General features: G+C 36.2%; 1 pseudogene; it reads right to left on the reverse strand.

Annotated features, from left to right (window-relative positions):
- Window positions 1-5,844: 5,844 nt before the first annotated feature.
- On the reverse strand, window positions 5,845-7,001 carry LOC125199045 (annotated as a pseudogene).
- Between the last annotated feature and the right edge of the window lie 4,780 nt (window positions 7,002-11,781).

Below are 11,781 nucleotides of genomic sequence, written 5' to 3' on the forward strand. Positions count from 1 at the left end.
GGTGGCTTTGGGTCATGCCTGGATGAGCCCGTAGGGTCGGGCCCGGATGACCTAGGGGCGGGCTGGAACGACCCATGTTTGTGTCAACTACGTTCCCGATGTGGTCTCGGTTTGATGGGAGGTTTGTTGGGTTACAAACCCATCCCAATCGGATGAGGGAGGGAAGGTTGGAAAGTGTATATAATTCTTGTCCAACCCCAATTAATTTGAGGCTTTGGGAGTGACCAAAAACAAATCGTGCGAGGCTTGGCCCAAGCGGAAATATCAACCTAATGTTGCGATCGCGTCCTAACAAAAATAAGACTTTTTTGTAGGACGGAGGAGTAGATTCGGTATGTCTCCCTCTTTCACCCTAGTTGATGGTAAGAGCATCCACGGCCGACAAATTCAGCCGTTCGTCTCGGAGAGACGAGACGCCGGCGCGACGCGCTGTGGCGTCCATCTCGTCCCGGTCTCGTCCCGAGCCCGTCCGCGTCCCGTCTCGCGAGGCATGGCGAGATGGTCTCGCCACGCACGGGCGACGTGGCACGCGCTGTTGGCGTACGCCCACTCGCGACCCCGCAAGTGGCGTCGAATATCTGATTTTAATTTTAATTTTTTTATAAAAAAATCGATTTAATTTTTTTTTAATTAACGTAATATTACCGTTTTTTCAACTAGGTAATAATTTTTTTTTTCTTTTTTCTTATTCTATAAAATACACACTACTCTCTTTCATTCTCCATTCCACACACAAACACTACAAACACCACATCTATTCTCTCTCAATTCACTTCTCTTTCGCTCTCCAATTTCTTTAAAAATGTCCAGTGATGGAAACTCCAGCGCTCCGGCGGCTTCGATTTAAACGCGTTTGGCGACGGGGGCATGTACAACTCGTTGGCTCGTTCGTCAACGCGGCACCGAAGGCTCGACGACGCCGGCCGTACCAAGCTCCACATTTCGATCTGGATGCATACTATCGTCCCCCCCTTCGAGGGCAACGGGATTGTCCCAAATTAGGGAGAATTTTTAGGAAGAACACATTCCGGAATACATTCCGTTCAGCGTAGAGGCTCCGCACGCGATACGAGGACGAAGAGACCCGGTGGAGGAGGTGGATGAGGATCTAGGCCGTCATCCGTACGGCTCAAGGAGACGATGGCTCTATACACCTCTTGGCTCACTGGTCTCGTACGATCCCATCGTCGGAATCAACAAAACAAATTGTGCTTTTGGCGGAAGGTCACCAGAGCTTTACAACACGATTCAAAGCCAGGGAGTCGCCCCGCACGTGAAGATGCTCGCGCTCATTGGGACCGGGTTGACAGAGGTGTCGAAAAGTTTGCGCGGTCTCGGGTGAAGCGGAGCATTACCAAAGCGGAGCCTGGGCCAACTCACGAGCGGCGTGCACGTCTTTAGAGACGACGTCAAAAAAGATTTCAAACATATCGATGTTTGGCGCTGGTCAAACGAAGATCGGTGGGTGGCGGTGTCAGTCCTCGAGCTCGAAACGTACGAAGCCACACGGGGGTGGCTACTCGTCTAGTGAGGGCGCGGATCGAGCAACGCCTCATGGGGGGACACGCCCCGAAGCCGATGGCTCCTCCTCCGGTTCACGACGTCGGCGAAGGGACCAGGCGAAGGCGGCTAGAGGGAGAGGGAAGGGGAAGGGGAAGAGCGGGCGAATCGAGCCGGCGGGCGCGGGCGCGGGCATGGGCTCGAACACTTCCACGTGGTCCGTATACATGCTCTCCAATGGCGACACTTCCAAGATGACGCCTACCCAATACGAACATCATGTTCTCGGAATGCAAGCGATGGAGGCAACTTGGTCTTCGGGTGCTGCCACCGGCTTCGGGGATGATTCGCCGGCGGAGTAGTTTTTTAAGTGTTTTTAATTTCTAGTATTTTAAATTACGTGTGTTTTTATTTTTTAGGATTTTAATTATGTGTGTTTTTATTTTTTTAGGATTTTAATTATGTATTTTTTTTTATTTTTAGGATTTTAATTTGTAATTTTATTTTATTTAATGAAGTGTGTTTTTTATTAATTGGATTTGTTGAAAATAAAAATAAAAAATGAAATTGAATGAATAGTTAAGAGATGAGATGGTTAAGAGATGGATTGATGTGGGTGCTATCTCTTGAGTTAAGAGATGGAGTGAAAAGTATAGTGGAGCCCATGAATAGTGAAGAGATGAGACGGTTAAGAGACGGATAAGAGCACCTTGAGCTATGGATGTCTAATCGCGCTTTCATCCTAGGTCCAGGCGATTTTTGTTAGATATGTCATTTTTTTATGCTTGTGTTTTGGCTTCCTCTTGTTTTTATTGCCTTGACGTTTTTTTTTTTTAGTACGTACTTGTTTTCTTGGATGCTCTCCTTGCTATTTTGTTTTTCTTTGTTTTCTTCTGTTTTGGTGACTCTGGATCGTTTATATTGTTGGGCTTTTAACTCTATTATCGAGTCATGGTTTAAGAAAGTTTAAAGTCTATAAAAAATGTTAGCAAATTTGGTATTCATAATTGGTCTATCAATAATATGGTACATCCATCTAAATTTAGAGGCGCCAAAATCTGGCCCAACTTTCAATCAATAGAACAGATCACTTATTACTCTCATTTTGGTTAGAGGCCTAATGTTGTGTAATTGATAACATCTCCATGGAATTTTGAGATCAAAGGTTACTAGACTCACTACCGTTTCAACTTTCAATCGATCTAAGGTTGTCACAGTTCGATTTTTATATGAGTTTAATTTATGTATCTCATGAACATATATATAAGTAGTACAATCAAAAATAGTGGACAAAAACAAAATTGTACTCGTATTCAATAACTGGTAGATCTTTGTACCGACAGTCTAGGAAACATAATTTATGGATTCGGGCACAATAAACATTGTCAACTAGTAGTAGTAATTTTTATATCATCACTGGCTCATGATGTATTTCTGTTCTTTTGCAGTTGCACCATACCTCATTCCAAGTTATTCCTACTCGAAATAAATATCCAAGCACACGATAAATATAATTAGCATAATGTAGACCAATGTGACGCACGTTACATGTCAATCTATCCTCCACGCAACTAGAAACATTGTCCATTTAATCCCACCGACACAATTCAATCATGTTCCACTGAATAAGAAATAAATTAAAGAAACTGATGATGAGAATGGATGCTGCTGAGAAATCCAAGCACACTATATACTTATTACGCTGTCCTATGATTTAATCAGCACTATTATATGTGAATAATGATTTAACACAAAACAATCATGCAAAGCTGTTAATAATTTGTCGTTAATCAGTATATTTTTTCCACACGCCCATGTTAGGTGTCGTTTCGTAAAGAAAAATGAAAAATAAAATCATGCATGCATTTATGAATCTATAGATGGAGGGGTTCGGAATCAAAATCTGATGATAATTAAGAGCTAATTAAAAATGTAGTACTCCATTATTTACCGATTTTGAAGATGAAGAAGACATTATTTTTGGTCTTATTATATACTACTCCATCTTTCTCAAATTGATGTCAAAAGCAGCAGTTCGACACGTTTGTGAACTAGTGAAAACTGAAAAGTGAAAAATATGCTTTGTTAATTAATTACTACGATTGATGATGTGATTAAAGATGATTGCATATTTTTTACGAATTTTTAAATTATAGTCAAATTAACACCCCACCTGTCGCAAAAGAAGTCGACATAATTAATTGCAAATATCGAATTATGTCAAAACTGATGACGCAAAATTAATTTATTAATGAACCTGACTAACCACATCTCCATTTTGTATTCACACTAATCAAAATCATTAAGTCCAGTTGAAAATGTAGTTGGAGTAGTGTCTGACTTTCAGTCTTTAATATTGCTGATTTTATTCATTAGATTGCCTATTTTAAAAATATATTTTCAAATTGCAAACATTGTATGGAACGAAACTTCCCACTACCAATAATTTTGTACTGCTAATATTAGCGTGTCGTCGTACTAATGGCGTAGATTATACATTTATAATAATAAATGTTAATGTTCTAGAACAATTAGGACAAAATTAATTGGAAATCGGCCTACTTATTTGTTTAATTTTAATCTAATTAACAATGATCGAGCTTGTGTGTTGTCTCCAAAAGTTCATGTCATGAATGTCTCAGAACGAGTAATATTTACCCACTTTAAACCAAACTCCAGCCCACTTTATCATTAATTATATATTTTTAAGATGTAAATGAAGGGCAAATTTTAAAGAAAATCTAAAATATTGCGCATTTGAAATTGTTTCAACTTTGGATAATGAATTCTTTTTTGACATTTTATCCTAATAAATATTTTGATTCTGAAAATAGTGGTTGATGATGCTATAGTTAAATTAATGGTTTTAGGATTCAATGTAATTGATTAAGTAATTAAGATAATGATTCATTGTTGATGTTAAACCTTCATAAATTTCATAATATTAATTGAAATTTTTTCAACGCTGTTAGGTTTGTAGTACAATCATGATCATGAAGAAGACGAAACAAACAATAAGCATAATTATAATGTCAAACTTATTGTAGCTAGTCTAGTCTAGCTTTATGTGGATGATTTTTTTAGTGTATTCTAGAGAATTATTAGTTTTTTTAAAAATACCATCGATTGCTTTTTTAATTTAATTATAACTTGTTTTTCAATTATCATTTGATTACGCTCTTTAGCTTTTAATTAAGCAACATTTTTCGAAAGATCTAAAATTTATTTTTCTTAATTTTACTATGCGTCGTTGTCAGTTGTTACATGACCTTAAAATACTCCGTTTCGTTTTGATTGGGTAAATAATCACCATGGCATCTTATATATAGCACATGAGTATGAATAATTAAGGATATTTGCATATGAATTTTATAAACTTTTGCTAAATTTCTAATTTTGCATATCACCTTTAAAAATATTGGAATGGGTTAAATGATTCAACCATCGACTTATTCAAGTTTTACAATTAATCAAGATTATGACATTGAAATGATTATATGACTTATTTACGTGATATTATCAAACATCAACATAAACAATGTAATGTTATAAGCATCGAATCGACGTAGTTTTAAATTAAATAATTTCATTTACTATACTTCCTTCCATCTCATTTCTTATTTTCTCCCTTCCATTTCATTCTTTTCTGATATAAATCATAATTCAATAAATAAAACTATTTAATTTAATATACTATAACACAACATTGTTCGGTTGCCTATCATGTTGTGATGTCGTTTTAATTGAAAAATTTGTTAGTGATATCGCGTAAGTAAGTCATCAAATCATTTCAGCATCAAAACCTTGATGGATTGGGAATTCAAAAAATACTGGGATTAATTTACATACTCTACGGCTATAATAATTAGGCCGTGATTTTTAAAGGCAAAAGCTTTGTAATTAAAATTCTGATCCTCCATATATAGACAGACTATAGTTATATATATGATTCAAACCATTGAAAATTCAAAATCAAACTCGCATAAATTCAATGAAAGATTCTTCTCTATTCAGACCATTCACGCAATATGGGCGTCAACTTGCAAAATAGCAAGTTGTCAATAATAATCATCAGTCATCACTACTATTCCCATTCCTCTATAGAATTTACACATTCGTTCCACACCACTACACTAGTCAGTAGTCACGCTACAAGATATTTATCACCCCCCACTGTTCCAAATTTAATCATTTTTTCCAATTCCACTGTTATACACCCAAAATCACAATATTGTAGATATAATCTCTACACAAAATCAAAACCTCGGAAGAACCAAAAAAAAGTATGTATTCCCTCCAAATCTCTACAGAAAATAAACACCTAATTAATTAATTAATGGCACCTTAATTTTCCCAAACCTTAATCTCAAAATCCAAACTCCCACTATAGATGAGATAAGAATCATCCGAAGCAACGTCGCCTTTCACATGATTACTATCCAATCCCGCCGCCAAACACTTGACCGGAGTCCGGTGGCCTTCCAAAACCGCCAGACAAGAATAGCTATTTCCACTCCCTCCCCTCCTCCCAAACCCTAACCGTTTTATCCGCCGAGCCACTGCACGGCACCTCCCCACCACCGCGAGGCACAGAATCGCCTTGGTGTGTCCCCCCAGCGCCCCCGCCACCGCCATATGGGCCCCGCCGCCGCCGATTCCCCTCTCCCACACAATGATCGACCTATCGCACGCGCCCGAGTAAAGCACGGAGGCGTCGCCGCTCAACGCCAGCGCATTCACAGCGGACTTATGCTTCTCCAGCGTGGAAACCAGCGAGTGCTTGCGCTCAGCTCCTTCCACCCTCCACACCTTGATCCTCCTATCCGCGGACCCCGTGTACACGTGGCCGTCTTTGGACAAAACGACGGCGTTTATAGCGTCGTCGTGCGCGTTCTGCACGGACTCCACGCACTTGAAATCCGAAGCCCGCCAGATCTTGAAGCTTCTATCCCACGAGGCCGAGTAGAGGAGGGACCCGTCCGCGGTGGCCGCCAGGGCCGCCACCGCGTCCACGTGGTGCACCCACGTGCAGTGCTTGTGGCGGCGCACTTTGACGTAGTTCTTCGCCCACAGGAGGCTCATGCAGCGGTCGCTCATCGTCGGGAGGATCGCCACGGCGGCGTAGTGCCTCCTCCCTTGGCCGGAGTTGTTGTCGATTTTCCAGACGCGGATTTTGTGATCGCTGTGGGCGGTGAAGAGATGCTCGCCGGAGACGACGATCGATTTGACGGCGCTGCGGCTCTCGGAGGTCTGGGTGAAGGAGGAGGGGTTGCGGTCCCAGACGCGGATTTGGCCGTCGGAGGCGCCGCTGTAGAGGTGCTTGCCGGCGAGGAGAGAGAAGATGGAGGAGGAGTGGCCCTTGAGAGTGGCGAGGCAGTTGGGGTGGGTGGGGAGATCCAAGGGGGGGTGAGGGAAGGGATGGTGGGGAGACTCGCCTGGGAAAGGAGGGATGAGGAGTTTGACTCGTCGGAATCTTGGACTTCGTCGGAAGGGGAGACCATTGAGTGAATATACTCATTTTTATTTTTTATTTTTTTTTTTTTTTTGGTGAGGAGAAAATTGGGATTTGTTTATCGGAGTTCCTTTGTGATGTGAGGAGAAGTTCAAGACTCTTATATAGTGGACTCGAGGAGCTTCGACGAAGCTTGGAGGACTCTGTATTTTTAGCGGCTAATATTTTCTTTTGTCGTGTACACTATAATAGGTAGTACGAGTATCTTATTTAATTCATGTTATTAGAAATTTTGTTTCGATAAAATTAATTACAACAATTTTTTAAAACGGAATTATATCTATGTTTTAAGATCTTGTTTTGATTGAGATTTTTAAAACATAAAAACAAGTAAATAAAATGTGTATCACACTCTCATGTACAGTATTAGTTTTATAGCACACGGGTTATAAAAAATATAATGAAAAAGTGAGTTGAAAAAATTAGTGGATTGTGGGTCCCTACTTTTATATAGTTTTATAATAAAATGTGAGTAGGAATGAGTTAGTGGAATATATGTCGCACTAAAAATGGTAAAAATGAAATGAGACAAATTTTGGGGGACGAGCGGAAATAAAAAATGGACAAATTTTGAGTGAGGAGATAGTATATAATATATTGTAAATCTGGCAATTTAATGGAGTACAAGCTCATTTACAAATAAAAAATAACTTAAATTCTCAGTCATAATATAATGAAATGAGCGATTTTTTTGCAAACAGAGTTTTAAAATTGTGCATGCATTAGGAGAGCTAGTAAGGAGGTAGCGGTCTATAGCATTTAGGGGAGCAAAATAACAACGAATATCGAAGCAACCAACTGAAATTTTGAAATTTTGAAATTGATTCGGTTTTTTGGTTTTTCGGTTCGGTTGATTTTAAAAATACAAAAATTTTGGTTTTTCGGTTCGGTTCGGTTTAGCGGAAAAAAAACCGAAAAACAATTATATTTTAAATATATTATTATATATTTTTATCCTATTAATTTAGTATATTATATCATATATATAATATATATTCTTCTAATATATTTTTATATAATAAATATTATTTTATTCTATTAATTTTATATTATATATATTTATATTCTATTAGTATATATAAAGTAAATTAGATATATTAATTTTTTTTCGGTTTTGTTTTGAAATTTGGGTTTTTTCGGTTTGGTTGGTTTTTCAAGTTCGGTTTTCGGTTTTTCGTTTTCGGTTTTTCGATTTTCGGTTCGGTTAGGTTTCAATTTTAGTCTAAATTCGGTTTTGGGTTCGGTTCGATTTGGGCGAAACCGAACCAAAACCATGCACCCTAATAGCATCCTAATATTTCGAAAATTAAGGAATATTTAGATAATTTTATGAGGGGAATATTTTTTTATGGTACATGAATTTTTTAAATTATCATTTTATGTTCATAAACTTTGAAAATATCATTTGAGATCCAGTAATACGAGTTAATATTTAATTGAAATACGTTTTACTATTTGCAAGTTTTGGACAAAAATATCCTCAATGCCTTGAGGGCAATTTCATCAATTTATAAATAGTAATAATAAAATATTTTAATATATTTTTCAATAATAAAATGATACTATATCAATATTCAAGTTTCTTTTGTCTATTATTGTGACATTAATTTTTACAAGTATCCATATCTAAAAAATATTTTAAAATTCTTTAACTATAAAAAGTTGAAGAATGAATTTTTCTTGCACGTCACAAAATTAAGGATAATATTGAAAGTTAAATTATATTTAGACCCTCTAATTTTTTTTTTTAAGGAGAGTAGCTATTTGCTAACAATTGTAGGAGTACAATGTGGTATTCATATAATTCCTCTCTATTTGATTGTCTTCTTTTCTTTATGAATTAAATTTTTATTCGATTATGTAAATTCTTACTCCCGGTCAGTAGTTTGGCACTACATTCCTTGTACTTTATAGTTATCTCTCTCGCCTATCTATCTCATTTTATTTTTCTGTTTATATCTATTATCTCTCACTACACAGCTCTTTTCTTGATATAGTTGTTTCTTTCAACGTTGACATTGTTTTTATCAACCAGGTATCGTATGTATCTCTAGCTTCCTCAACTAATTATTTGATTATTTCTCTCAAATTATCATCCCTCGTGCTTCCCTTACTGCTAACTCTATAGGTACTTGAGGCAACATCAGTTGAGAGATGCCCCATAACAACCGTTAAAACTGTCAATAGTGACAAAGCTAAATTTCTTTTCTATGAATATACATTGATATATAATCAAGACTCCACCGTGGGTTGGGTGAGTATGGTCCGTATGGATATAAATTTTTTACTATCAAGAACATTGTTGATTAACTACTTAAAATCTGAAAATGTGGAGTATATTAATGGAATTTTAGTGCTTATATAATTAATAATTAATTGAATGCAAGAATCATATAGTACTAATATTCATAAATTCTAGTAATTAAATTTTAAAAATATATTTTAACAAAAAAAATGTAAAATTCTATATATATTGTGGGGATTGAAAGATGGGGATATCATATTATATTAGCATCTCCTATAATATTGTAGAATTAAATGTAGAGTCTTGTCATATTAAATCTGATGGCCCATTACTGATGGCAACAATTTTTATTTAAGCACGTTTGCCAACTGCACACACAGGTGAAAAATAAATTTGATCAATAAAATGAAATTTAGTTAATGCTTCTCTGTTAGTAATCATTCTTAATTTGTCTCCCTATTCCTCACTTTCATTTTAAACAAATACTCCGTATATACTAACGTACTAAAGGGGTAAAATAAAAGATGCCATACATTTGATAATTAAAAGTTGAGTGGGTGAGTCAAGGCGTACACATAATAAAATGGTGATCCACACTTTATTTTTTCTTATCGACCTTCCAATGAAAACTATGTGCTCTTACATTACAAATCGGATAATGAGCCACGTCGGAAAGAGAGTAAATTCAGTTCGGATTGGCCGTCAATTCAGATTTTGGTTTACCCATAATTTTATCTTCAAAAATGTAGTACTCTTCGGTACCATTCAAAAATAAATCCAACTTAATTAATAGGTAAAATCAATAATATTTGTTGAATTTATTGTTATATGGTTGCTTTCGTACCTAAAATCTCTAACTTTGAGGTAGAATGGAGTAATTAAACTAGAAATGAATATAATGAGCAGTATTAAGTATGATAGTAGATTGTCACATATAAGATAGAATTAGATAGACGTTTAAATCTAATAACTTGATACTGTAATCATGATTTCTTTTGCAATAAAAATGTGTTACTATGATTTTAATCCAAGGTGTGGTCGAAGCGTGACGGACTTGTCCATTCTTTCAAATGCCGTGGAGCGATTCGTCTTTGGGGATGGAGCAGCTTTAAATCTTTGGATAATTATCTCCCGTTGAAGTCCATTCAAATCAAGTAGAAATCACTTGACGAATATCCTGGTAATTAAAAAAACTTTATGATTTCAATAATTCTTAAGTACATAATATAAAAATAACAAATATTAGTACTACTATCTTGTTAGGCATTTTGAGATATGGTTTTGATGGACCACCTTCTTTTTGGAGAGACTTCCATTACCATTAAATCGCTGGATCCCATTCCGGCAAAGAAATTAAAAGCCGTTATTTATGGTTTCTAAACACTTCACATCGTATGGTTATGATGAGATATAAGCTGTTGATTTCAATTTGATATTTAGCAAATGAGACATGCATCCAATCAATTATAATGGTCACATGACTCACATCTCTAAAAATCAATTACAATGACGCACATCAATTTATGTTATGTTTATCACTTTTCTGTATCGATTTTAACTGTGTCGGTCATAATATAATTTTGTCATATTATTTTATTATAGGTAAAGTATGAAGGTTGGATTGGACCAGCAACTAAATAAAGATGCAAAAACACGAGTGCCAACTATTTCCAATCCTATTTACGCGTAGGCCAAGTGCCCGGACCTCACCTTTTCCCATTTTCCAGATTTCACTTTCACTCCATTAAAAATATTATCTTATTTAACCCTTTTAATCAACTAATGATTGTGTCTTGCTTTGACCTGCTAACCGAAAAAAATTAGTGGAAGTTCGAGTTCTATTTTTATAATAAAATATGAGTAATTTAAGATCGAAATAGAGATTTATTATAAGAAATAGTACTAGAGTAAAAATAAAATGTGATAATTAATAAGAGTAGTATGGGACACATAAGAATATAGTTGACAATTTCTAACGACGTGATAACTCGATATAAGTCCCATGAAACTAATGGTTTGAATCAAGCTTTATTGGGTTCAAGTCGTTATTGAGTTAATTCATTAAGAACCCGATAATTCGAGTTAGGTTTGGGTTCAATGCATGTTGAATATGGATAGTTCATATTAAGGAGGTAGTTAGGTAGCAGGCCAAATCTGTTCGATTGACAATTTCTTAATAGATCAGTTCATGTAACTTTATCGAGCTGGCTTTATCGTTGACGATTCATACTTCAACCCACATTATTTGTGATTCCTATATAACGAGGAATAGAGGTGGATGGATGAAGTAGTATTAAATTATTTTAAACACAGTATCATGAAATTCAAATTCATGAAACCTAATACAGATTTTTGGCTCTTGGATGAGAATCTTAATGTGGGCGGCGGTCAGAATTTTTTCCATATATGGTGAAATGTCTAAAATGAAGAAAAAATTGTAGAAAGAAAGGAATGTGCATAGTATAGAGATGAGGTGGTGGGCTCGCACGGTGCAAGTTGCACGTATTCACTTTACTTATTTTCG

Source organism: Salvia hispanica, unplaced genomic scaffold (genome assembly GCF_023119035.1).
Source record: "Salvia hispanica cultivar TCC Black 2014 unplaced genomic scaffold, UniMelb_Shisp_WGS_1.0 HiC_scaffold_362, whole genome shotgun sequence".
NCBI classification, from domain to species: domain Eukaryota; kingdom Viridiplantae; phylum Streptophyta; class Magnoliopsida; order Lamiales; family Lamiaceae; genus Salvia; species Salvia hispanica.